Genomic DNA, 12,497 nt, shown 5'->3' with positions numbered 1-12,497 from the left:
AAAATAATACAAAATTTACCATTTTTTCTTTTGCTTGTTTTTCATAAGTGAAAGGAGATAATGAAATGCCAGTTACCACAATCATAGATAAATGTTATTCTACAACAGAAAATATGAACCTGAAGAATTTTCAGTGTTCCCATCCATAGAAATTATAGTGTTACAAGAATAACATTTCCTCAAAAATCTAAGTTAAGGCAGAGACTAGACGAACAAACTCAACTGCATTTGATTACGTATCATGTGATTTAGATATCCTGTGAATTAGCTTTTAAATAACGTTATTATCTAATTTTAACAACTGTATGTTAAAACTATTTTGTTTATTAAGAACTAAATACAACTATTATTTAAAAAGTAGTTCACAGGATACCAAACCAACGTGTTACGTAATCGAATACGGTTGAGTTCATTCCTCTACTCGCTGCCTTAACTTAGATTTTTCGGGAAATTTTATTCGGATAACACTGTAATTTCTATGGATGGCAACACTAAAAATTCTTCAGGTTCATATTTTCTGTTGTAGAATAACATTATCTATGATTGTGGTAAGTTGCATTTCACTATCTCCTTTCACTTATGAAAAACAAGCAAAAGAAAAAATGGTAAATTTTGTATTATTTTTAATAAGGCAGGCTCTTAAGCAAAATATTCACGATAAGGCAAAAAAAAAAAAATCTAAGTTGAGTGCTCGTTCTTCATATTATTTCCCCCCGAAAAATCAATCACAAAGACACTGTATATTACACGGATTCTTATCATTTGAAAACTTACTCGATCTAGGTGAAACTTGGCATAGTGATATACTTTGGCCTGCTATGCAAGCGTGTGACATACTGTGGTAAACAGACCTTTAATTCGTGAAGAACTTTTTTATATATTTCTTTCCTATTATTTGTGGCCAACCCTCCTGTACCAAATCTCGTCCTTATCACTTTGCCATATCTCTTTTTAAACCATAGAGAAAGAAACTGGTCGTCCTACCCCTACCTAACTAGCTTAGTGGTTCCACTGCTAAGGTAAGTGGGTTAGAATTTTATTTCGGACAGAACAATTTTGATAGGCAAAAATACTCGGCACAAAATATCGCAAAAGGAACAAAATGGCTAAGAAAAATCCTGACAGAAAGTCCTAAGCTATAGAAAGTTGCGCTATTGGTTTCATATAACCTAAATTCTCTTCTTATACCACTCTGTTTCACAATATAGGTAGAACTTTAAAAAAAAAAAAAATCAAGGTACGCACTAATACCAAGTCTATTTTTTTTAATCCATAGATTTAGTTTCATTTCTTTCCCAGTGTGGTGAAAATGTGCTTCCCACTGCATTGCATGAAACAACGCGACGGTGCTACGAGTTCCTTTCACACGCTGCACTTCCCACAATCCGTTTGGACAGAACACAAAAAGTCAGTTTAGAATGTAAGTAAAGCTACTGAGGAACTCTGTAGCATTACAAAGTTCATCGTCTTCTTTTCTTTCTTTCTTTTTTCTTTTTTTATTTTTAATCTGCACTCTAGTAAATCTTAGATGGCAAAGCCAGCCCCAAAGACCTTTAAATTAATAACACTTGTTCATCAAACGGGTTAACTGAGTTCAATAAAATATGTTGATACTTAAAACAGTTCACTTCGGTACCCAAGATTTCATAGGGGCATTATGACTAGGGATGGCCAGAACCGATTCCTGGTGGAACCGGTTTTCGGGACTGAACGGATCCGGTTCTAGAAGATCCGGTTCCGGAACCGTTTTTTCGGATCCAGATCTGGAACCGATTCCTAAGATCTGGTTCTGGAACCGGGTTTTCAGATCCGGATCTGGAACTGGTTCCTTAGATTCGGTTTTGGAACCGGGTTTCCGGATCCAGGTCTGGGACCGGTTCCTAAGATCCGGTTCTGGAACCGGGTTTTCGGATCCAGGTCCGGAACCGATCTCCGAGAACCGGTTTCTCGCGGAACCGGAACTTTGTGGCCATCCCTAATTATGACCGAGCAGTAAAGCGGTCAATTTTAGGGGTAGAGCGCTCTTCTCTAGTGCGAGAAATTCCTGGTTTGATCCCAGGACAAGCGATCTTGTGATGGACAAACTCGTGCCTGCGGGATTTCCCACGTCATCTCCCATGACGTCACGAAAGTACAAACTAACCGTCATCTCCCATGTGGTCTAGTGGCTAGGATACCTGGCTTTCGCCCAGGAGGCCCGGGTTCGACTGCCGGCATGGGAATTTCTTTCTTTTTTTAAGTTATTGACTGTTTTCTCCAACATTTTCAATCCACCAATTCTGTCATAATCGTTCAATTATCCATCTCCTTGAGCCCGGTGACGAGTCCAGTTTTTTTTGGGGGGCAACTATTTCTATATACCGGAAACAATAGTTCTATATTGCATGACGTAGATACATTACAATACAACATGTTTGGGGGGTATAATAAGCTACTGAGAGGAGCTTTCCCCATGGCCCCTCTAGCGTTGCCGGGGGACATATACGTAGGACGTAACACTACAAATTTCATTTATATAAAACAATTGTTCCCACACATCGAGCAAACTAAAAGCAGTCCTGGAAACGTAAGAAAGCACAACTCAAGCGCTATTTCCCATGTGGTCTAGTGGCTAGGATACCTGGCTTTCACCCAGGAGGCCCGGGTTCGATTCCCGGCATGGGAATATTTTTTAAAAATTATTGACTGTTTTGTTCTTATTTTATAGTTATGTTTCTTGTTTAATTAGTGCTAGCACTGCATACTTTGTTTCCTTTATATGTTACACCAGAACTACACCACTACTACATAGAGAATAAAGAATATTACAGTGAAACCTGTCTTTAGCGGAATCGAGCGGGACTTGCAAAAATTTCCGTTAAAATCAGGTTTCCGCTTAGTGGAGGTAGACCTTTCCTTTCTTTCTTTCTTTTTTTTAAATACATGCTTGTATTTTCTCAGTATGCCCATTTATATTGCTGTACGTACATTGTCCGATTACAGTACTTCTTTCTTCTACGAATAAATACACAAAAAATTAAAATTAATACAAAATTTGCTATGCACACGTTTTCTTTATTTTTCTAATAGCCAAGCAGGGTTTTTTGTGTACATTGCTGCTTGGCTGCTTGACTTTCCGCGTACACTTTAACCTGAGAAATTATACTAAGTGAATCAGAATCATTTTTCCGTAATGCAAATTTTTGCAGTTCCTTTAAACTTCTGAGAGCATCTTGATATGTATTTATTCTACACTCTTCTCCGAACTCGGTATCGTGTTCTTCTTCTTCCTCTATCTCGTTTTCTTATTTCCAACATTCCGTATGATTCTTGATTAAGTTGCGGAGATTAAGGACAATTTGTGGGGGTGAATATGAATATGGCGAAGGCCAACACTGTCCAGACATATTTAACAAAAGAACGAACATTTTATCGCAGACAGTGTAATGTATATGTCTCATAAAATGTCTAAACATCTTCTAAACGCTGCAGTCCGGAACACAGAATTTTCCGTTAAATGTTTATTTTTCTTTCCGTTGTCCGCGTAACACAGTTTCCGCCTAATGAAGGGACTTTTTACACGTTTTGTTCTCCAAAATTCATGGGACCGTGAAATGTTTCCGTTTAAGACAGTTTTCCGTTTAATAAAGGGTCCGTTGAAGACAGGTTTTACTGTACTTTTTCATTTAATTAAACATTTTAAAGTAGAATAAGGTTAACAGTGCAAAACAAGTGGTAAGATTTTTTTGTTTTGTTTTCTTTCGTATACTGCAGAGAGGGAAAATTTTCCAGAGAGGGGAATGCTCCAATTATCCTCTCTTCTAATTAGCCTATCCAAAATTCCTTCTCTTTCAATATAATCTGCAATAGAGACTCATAAATATATAATACAATTCGGCAAATTATATTTCAGTTATTAAATTACTTATTTTGTGTGATAACATTATTGAGAACTTACATGAGTAAACTAATATCATGGATTTGCTTTAGACGGATGCTACAGGTTCTACTTTCTTCAGGTTGTCTTCAGGTACAAAAATATTTCAAAAATACTGCCCTCTTCGTCTCTCCCAGATCTGGCAAACAACTTTGCTTGAATTCCGCTGCACTCCCTGATGAAAATTGGAAAATTAGGATTGTTGGTCTTCAAGTCATCATAGTGGTTCTCAAAGAGTTTCCACCTGTGTACTTCTTATTTCCCTAGAAGTTATCTAGGATATTGTGGGCTTCCCTCAGTTTCTGAATGTTCACGTCCAGATTTTTCTCTTTTCCAAAAAAGTTAAGATTGTTGATGATCATAAAAGTTTGGTAAAGCTTTCCAGTTTTTAAAGAACATCCATTGAGGCATCTTTCCTTTGTTCTTTGGTTTCTATTGGTACTTTTCTTTTTCTTATTTACATAATTCCACTTCGTTAGTTTCGTGAATATCATTTTCCATAAAGAATACATCAGTATATGTGTTATTGTTAGAAGTGTATGTCTTGCCGTTATAAGAAGATAAATCTCAAGATGCAATACATAAGCAAATAAATCTGTTCAAGGAAAATAAAATAATCTCTGAAGAGTGGGATCCCCTGGTTCGATCCCACCTCTCGTCAAGTGGGTTTTGTGGTAGACAAACACCACGTGCTTGGAATTTCTCGGGGTATTCATTTTTTCCTACCACTTCCTTTATTATCATCATCACCGCTTCTCTTAGCCTCGGAACATAATCGTGGGGCATTAAAAAGAAAGTAATAAAAACTACACTGATCGACAGTTTCCTTTTTTTTAATGAAACCTATCTGTTCCTTATAGTTTTTGAGCTCCTGAAAACGAATTTGAACTTAGTTTTGGTCCTGCACTTTCCAATTTAGAAATAATACCAGCAGTAGTATTAACCCTTCGAAAAATCATCGTTTATATATATATATATATATATATATATATATATATATATATATATATATATATATATATATATATATATATATATATATATATATAAAGGCAATTTTAGTCTGAGGGACAGTATAACACAAACGCTGGTTCGCCCTACAGTAGTTAGGTTTAGTAATACTAAGAATGCTTCTTACAATTCGTCAGTTAAAATAAAATGCACATTGACAACACTATGATAGGCTGCACGCACACACACACTATTCTACAGAGTTTGAAATACTTACTCAACTTGCTTCTTCTTCCTCTTGTGACAAATTACATTGAAATGCTGTGTTTTATAGAAAACTGTGTAAATTAGGAAGTTTCTGCCCTTATCTTAATTCCTTAGATCCACACATCATTATCTTTGAATGATTCGTACTTTCGAATGACACCACACATATTTCTCACGATTCATACATTTGGGGGGAAATCGGGAAAAATTAAAGAAATTTCCCACAAAAAAAAATGTTGTTTAGATTTGAGCATTTCTGGTGGAGCCCTAGTGTAAGATCCTATGTAAAATGTACCCAAACATTATTACATGTTGTGACTATATTTCTGCCTTGTTTCACTGAAATACAATTGTACAGGAGCTATCACGAGATGGTCCCTGAAGTCACGTGCGGAAGGAAAATGCAGCCCTTATTTTGGTGCTAGTGTTACCAACCACAATCACTCAGTTTTACACCATTAGGAAAACCGCTATTATAGATGCACCGAAAAAGCCTTGACACGTGACTAGTAGTAACGCCGATGCCAGCTGTCAGAGACTTTCTCTGCTGGCTCCTCTATAGTAGGCGTGAAGATAGGATTTAAAAAATAATAAATAAATAAAAAAAGGGTGAAACATAGATCTTGTAATATTCTGGTACACCACATACCTCTATGTATTATAGTACAATGAAAGCAGGTTGTTAGGTTATGTCAATTAGTTGCGGCAAGATGTTTGCTATTGAATGATCGGACAAGGTGTTAGGAAATTGTGAAAACAAATGAAGGGTGTAACTAGTGTTATAACTATGTAATATAAATAATGTGTAAATGTTTTTAGGTTGGAATGGAGCGATAAGTGGCTGAAGTTATATTTCGGTTATTAAATTACTTATTTTTTCTTATTTACATAATTCCACTTCGTTAGTTTCGTGAATATCATTTTCCATAAAGAATACATCAGTGTGTTATTGTTAGAAGTGTATGTTAGTAAATGTTTTTAGGTTGGAATGGAGCCATAAGTGCCTGAAGTTATTTGTACATTGGATATGAGCCTTAGATGGCTGAGTTTGTTGTATAATTATCGAAGTTAGTTGAAGTGTAGTTATCTCTGAACCTTAGTGGTTGTAAAGTGTATGTTAATTACCCAGAGATATACAGGTGCATTAAAGAGTTGAAGTAATCAGGAAGTTGCTTTGACATTCATTGGGAATTACAGTAGTTTAGAAGGTTAATTAAAAATACATACCTTGCACTAATTATTGACTATTTAACATAGGTTAACATTCAAAGCATCGTGTTGGTCTAGCTGCAGCCACTTCCTGCCAGTTCCTCGGTTCCATGTCGGTACTGGGCCTTGCCTTAGAGGCAAAGAAGTCTATTGCTGTTGTTTGCACCTCCTGCTGGTTGGTGAAGCATCGTGATTTCAGGAAGATGTACCGAAACAGGTAGTCATCGAAAGGGGCAAGGATATGTCTAAATGCTAACTGTGGCATCAGTTTCAGTGGTGTTCCTGCATTTTTTGTTGCGTTTCTCGAACCGAGTGTGTTTTGCGTTATTCTGTTACAGCAGGACGTGCTTTTGGTTCACTAATGCTTTTTTTTTTTTTTTTGGCAGTGCAGCATACATCCGTTCCAACTATTTGGTATAAAGGTCGACATTCATGGTATGACTGTTAGGAACGAACACGAAGTGAATTGTCTTCTCGTAGTTCCACAACACATATAGCATGACTTTATGTTTGAAATGACTCTGTTTGACGACCGATTCTGGAAGCTGGCCCTAACTCAACCATTGTTTTTGCGCATTCAGATTTCGCAAAAACAGTTTATACCATGTGCCAATCCGTTTCAAAAAAACGCACATCACGCGGATTTTGCAGCAGTTGTTGGTACACATCCACTGCGAATGAGCTGGGGTCAACTCATGTGGCACAATGTTGCAGTTCCTGATGGTTGCCTCGAGTTCGTGAAGCAGATGTACTGCAGTGGACTGGGGCATGCCAAGTTGATTTGACAATCATCGTCTTTTGGTGGATGGATTTTCCTCAATGACATGTTGTATGATCACAGAATCTGCTGTTACTCTAGGGCAGATAGACCTTGGGTGATCTTCGACATTCTTATAACTTGCACTTAATTTCTGGAACCAACTAGTTGCTGTGCTGTGATTCACTGTTCCTTCTCCTTTCGCATAACAAAGGTTTGTGTCTGAGTTCGAACTCATCCAATAATAGTTCACGTATCAGAAGTTGTTGACCACTCTTAGTCACTGCCACTAAAAACCAACTGAAGATACTGACGAAGTGATGACCTGCGTGTTAAATAATCCGCTTGCTACACTACATCTTGGGCCAGTTTGACCTTGTAGTTACGGTCGATTACGGCGTATATATATGTGACTACAGTTTGTATTGTGGGAATATTGCAAGACTTTTTGTCTTCTCTCTATATCCTATGTCCTATGTATAGGACATTTTGACATTCCTGTATATATACATGCGGACCAGGGTTCCCAAACGTCCCGGATTTTAAGGGACAGTCCCTCATTTTGTGATTTTGTTCCGCGTCCAGGGGAGCTTCGATACGGGACGGCAAAAGTCCCATATTTTGCCCAAATGGCAATCCTCTGTATGTAAGACCAACGGCTCTAAATAACAAGCTCCAATTTACCGACTTATCGGCTGTTGTTAAACAGTTGAAACTTGAAGACCAGGTATCGTTACACGACTTATATGATGAATTTTCTTCAGTAAAAGACTGTATTGATATCTTGGTGTCGGAAAAGGACATGAGTGTGGGCAGTAAATGGCTAAGGATATTTCAGAAAATCTCAGAGTTGCCAATTTATTTAAGGTCGTCTCTTTTTTCCTAAGCATCCCGCCGTCAAATTCATTTGTGGAAAAAGTTTTCTCACATATGAATTTGAAATGGACTGACACAAGAAATAGATGGCCTGCCCGGTTGATAAAAGCTAAACTTATAATAGCAATGCACTCTTCGCCTTTAAGCTGCAATGAGTTTTTCGACACCCTAAAGAAAAATCTAAACTTGAAAAAGATTATAAGTGTCAAGTGTGGAGTACGATTTTTTGAAGAAAGTTTAAGTAACTTAAATCCAATGTTTTAAAAGTAAGATTTACCTAGTTTTTCTTATAATAACTCTTTGTATTAGTTCATACTTTTGTATTTCTTTCTGTCTAACATGGTTACTCTTTTTATTTGATGCTTGGCTCATTTTTTTTTTTTAACCACTAGATCATTCTTATCAAAACCTTTCCCATAATATTTATTGAAACTCGTCAGCCCGTTCCTTATTTTGACTAATTTTATTTGGCAACCTTGATGCGAACGTATACTTAAAAATCCAATATTACAATGTAACTCAATGCGAGTGGTTTTTCGAAAACAAAGTAAGCTTGGGAAAGCAGTATTTTGTGGTAGTTCTAGTTACAACGATCTAATGAAGACACATGTAAACTTTACATAGTGCATTATAGAACTATCAATATGTAAGCGAATACCTAATTCGTTGTTTTACGTTTGATACTTCCTGTGGGTATCTTCAGGGTCTCAAATCAATCCCCATTTATAATATTCTGCAAGGATAGTTGGCTTTCATTTCATCCACCTTAGTAACATTTCTCATTGCTAATATTGTTTGATGAAACTCATCACTTACTCTTTCGGAATTTGCTAGAAAGTAGTCCAAATATGATAGTCGTGTAGGAAATGCAGGTTCAATGACGTTGTATTCATGCTGTTGATAACTTTTGATAATGGTAGCAAATTGTCTACCAACTCTTTGTAAAAACTCTTGAACAATACCCAAGACTACACACAATTCAAGAAGACTATACAGGTACGCGCATGAAATTTATAATCTCAGAATTCATATCAGAATTCATATAATGTTTGTCCTCCAAGTTAGCAGTTGCTTGGACATTAAACAAAACTTCATATATGCACTCTGAGACAATTATTTGCATTTGTTGCCGCAGTAGTAACTCGATATATCATTAAGTAATCTTATGCAAACTTTATGATAAGTGCTAATCAATCTTTTAAAACATTTAAATTAAATAACGAAGAATACATAAATACATATATAGCATACCCGGTGGAAGAGCGTTACAACTCAAAAAACGGGAATTTTCAGTTATCATCGCTCAAAAGAGAATAGAGAGAGAAAAGAGAGCTCTACCTGATGGTGTTTGCGCAGAAACGAAACTAAACAATACCAATATTCCAGGGAGCAATTTTGATAGAATAACGAACTTTAGAAGTCATGTTCCCACAAATGTGCATTTCTGACTTGTAACAGTCTTCCACTGGGTGTGCGATATCAGTCAGTAGTCAGTACCATTTCGTAATTAGAATTGCAAGATAAATGAATGACTAATATCTTGCATGAAACTAATCATTCCATATCATGGTAAAGGTTGCTAATATATACATTTGATCAAATGCAGTACATTGGCGATATATCAGGTCAAACTAATTTCATACAATAAGTAAAGAATTTAACGTAAATGTTTAAAAGAAAAAGTTCCCATGCCGGGAATCGAACCCGGGCCTCCTGGGTGAAAGCCAGGTATCCTAGCCACTAGACCACATGGGATACACTCACTGTTCTTGAAACCTTTCTAGTTGTTGGAAACTTTACAGCTGAGACAATTTAGATTAAGTTGTGTTAGCTGCATTTATTTATTTATTTATTTTAAGTAGATAAGAATTTCCGTACACAGGAATTTAGGTAAAAATGCATACGTACCTATTTCGTAAGTTCTTGTGCTTCAGAAAGTACGGTTTCCAAACTTCACACACACACACACACACACACACACACACACACACACACACACACACACACACACACACACACACACACACACACACACACACACAAAAGAAAAGAAAAAGAAAAACTTTGTGTGCTAGTGATAAGCAATTGCTAACTCATCGCGGGTCAGAATACAATAATGGGGCGTTTACACTTGGTCGATTTAGTCGCACGGCTAAATCGACTCGTTGCAGTTGCGAATAAATCGAAGCAACTAGGCCGAATCAGATCGATGGATGTGTTCAATTGTTTAAACCGAAATTGAATGCTGTTTGTCGACTCGCTCTCCTCTGGTCGATTCGAAATCGACTGGCAATTTTAAAGATGTCCAAGCAAGCAGTAATTGGTACAATTTGCGGTGTTATAGCAGAAGAAAATAGAACGTCTTTCAATTCAGTTGCCAGTCGATTAGTCGCCTTCGATCAACAAGCGATTAAACTGAAGTCCCGTTTACACGGTCGGTTAAGTCGAAAGTGACGTCAATTCAACTGAACCGAACGCAAATCGACTAAGTGTAAACGCCCCATAAGAATCAAACTCGGGGGTCATTTTCGGGTTTCCTCCGCCTTCTGTCGCAAAATCACGATTCGAGAAATGTGCGTAGGTTATACATTTTCTGAATCTCAATCTCCCCCCTGAAGTTCATACGAAATTTTAATGTGTTTTATGAAAGGAAAACGAAATTTACTCTGTATATATAGAAAATGTGTCTGATGAAATTAAAGATAATTTCCCGAAACTGTAACGCTATTAATTATTAGTTAATATATGCTTTCGTCAGACTTTGTCTTTTATTGCATTCAAGAAGTTCCAACGCTAAAATGAGTGGTATTCAGAAGATTTCCAACTTAAATTTATTTTAATTAACCAAATACCAAGGAGTTGACTTATTAAAAGCACGTCCTATGTAGCTAACACTACAATTATGAATGTCAGGAATATCAACATGTGTTTAGAAACTTTACTTGAGTTCGTATACGATTTCTTGTTCTCCAATTACGGTTTGAATTGGTGTCTGAGAAAATATTACTTGGTACTGGTAGACCTTGATTTACTTAATAGAGGTATGAGATATTTTAATATAGATTCTTTGAGTTTCAAAATTATGAAGATCAAAATTTTGGCTATCACTCGAATGCTAGGTAAAACCAATTTTGTCCAATTCTCTGACTTCTACACTTTCATGTATAAACTCAAACCTAATTCAATCCATCTTATGAAAATTAATTGAAGTAGGGCAGACTTTCCGACGTGTATCCATAGTGAATATTTCTAAATGTGTAAAATACTGCACTGGTTTCCTGACTATTAAGACAAGAGAGAGTTAGAGGGTTATTAATTAACGTATACAACTGAATATTTGTATAATATAACTTCTAACTACTTTGTTCTAGTTTTGCTCATGAGAGAAGTCTAAATTCGAGACGAGACAAGCAACAAGATAATCTCTTCCTGTTTTCGAGACGAGATGATACATTTCACAAGTGTCATGTGTAACACTAATGCATCCAACTCCTAGATCTCAAACACTGTTTCAGTGTTACATGGTTCGTAGTATAAAAACTACTAGAAATACTAGTTCAAAGTGATTGTACGAAAACAATGAACAATATTTTATCAACGTTTAATGACACGCAAGTTATTACACGATCTACTCCAATTATAAATATAGTTTAAATGTTGTTACTGTGTGACGCTGGATTCTAATAACTTCTAGATGAAATTAAAAAAAAAAAAAAAAAAAAAAAAACAGGGTATAAATTTAGTACATCAATTTACATGAGACTAGAAGAATTTGGAGATGAGTCAATAAAATCTCTGGAATTGAGACGAGAAAGAATTCTTCGATGCGAAATTAAAATACCGCTAATTTTACAGTAATTATGTGATATCTTCAAATAGATAAAAGATAATCGAAAAATGGATCAAGACCTCCCTAGATGATGTTATTTTGCATGAGACCGTTATCACGAGTCACCTAGTAGCTTTCCGTTTGCAGTTATTTAGAAACGCGAAAATAAATGCCGATTTTCTAAATGGCTGAAAATCGAAAGCAGATAATTGAGTCGTAATAACGGTATCTCACGCAAAATAATATTGTCTAGGGAGATCTTGTTCCACTTTTCGATTATCTTTTATCTATTTGAAGATATCACATAATTACTGTAAAATTAGCGGTATTTTAATTTCGCAGTGATGAGGCCTCTTAAAACATAACATACAATTGACGTCTGCCAAATTATCGAGGGTACTAATATCGAGTAATTGTAAGTATGTAAGAGTCTTGGAGATATATTCTGCAACTTTTTACTGTATATGAATACTTCTGCTGTGTCTGTTAGTGCTGTTTCAATCTTAATATTCAAAACCCCGGAGGAAATTATGAATAAACCTGCATGATGTACGTAGATGAGAATGCTAAACCATATCTGATTCTTGGTGATGTAGTTGTTGACTGGCTTACTTTTATTCCTATCATAGCTTGAGTATTTAGAAGTTCTGACTCACAGAAAAGGGAGATGACCAAACTGAAGGAAGCAGGAA

The 12,497-nt window shown here is 36.2% G+C and overlaps 1 long non-coding RNA gene and 3 other non-coding genes across 5 annotated transcripts in view; 2 read left to right on the top strand and 2 right to left on the bottom strand.

Annotated features, from left to right (window-relative positions):
- LOC145684046 (uncharacterized) overlaps positions 1 to 12,497 on the bottom strand; it is a 186,727-nt gene that overhangs the window by 158,862 nt on the left and 15,368 nt on the right. The gene's annotated exons all lie outside the window — the stretch shown is intronic.
- On the top strand, positions 2,151 to 2,222 carry TRNAE-UUC (transfer RNA glutamic acid (anticodon UUC)). Its single transcript has one exon. It is a non-coding gene; the product is annotated as a tRNA-Glu (tRNA).
- On the top strand, positions 2,594 to 2,665 carry TRNAE-UUC (transfer RNA glutamic acid (anticodon UUC)). The gene has a single exon. It is a non-coding gene; the product is annotated as a tRNA-Glu (tRNA).
- TRNAE-UUC (transfer RNA glutamic acid (anticodon UUC)) lies at positions 9,660 to 9,731 on the bottom strand. Its single transcript has one exon. It is a non-coding gene; the product is annotated as a tRNA-Glu (tRNA).

This window comes from Thermobia domestica, chromosome 4 (assembly GCF_964235325.1).
Source record: "Thermobia domestica chromosome 4, izTheDome1.hap1.1, whole genome shotgun sequence".
In the NCBI taxonomy this organism is placed as follows: Eukaryota; Metazoa; Arthropoda; class Insecta; order Zygentoma; family Lepismatidae; genus Thermobia; species Thermobia domestica.
The sequence above is the reverse complement of the archived record's forward strand: the minus strand, read 5'-3'. Positions and strand labels throughout refer to the sequence as shown.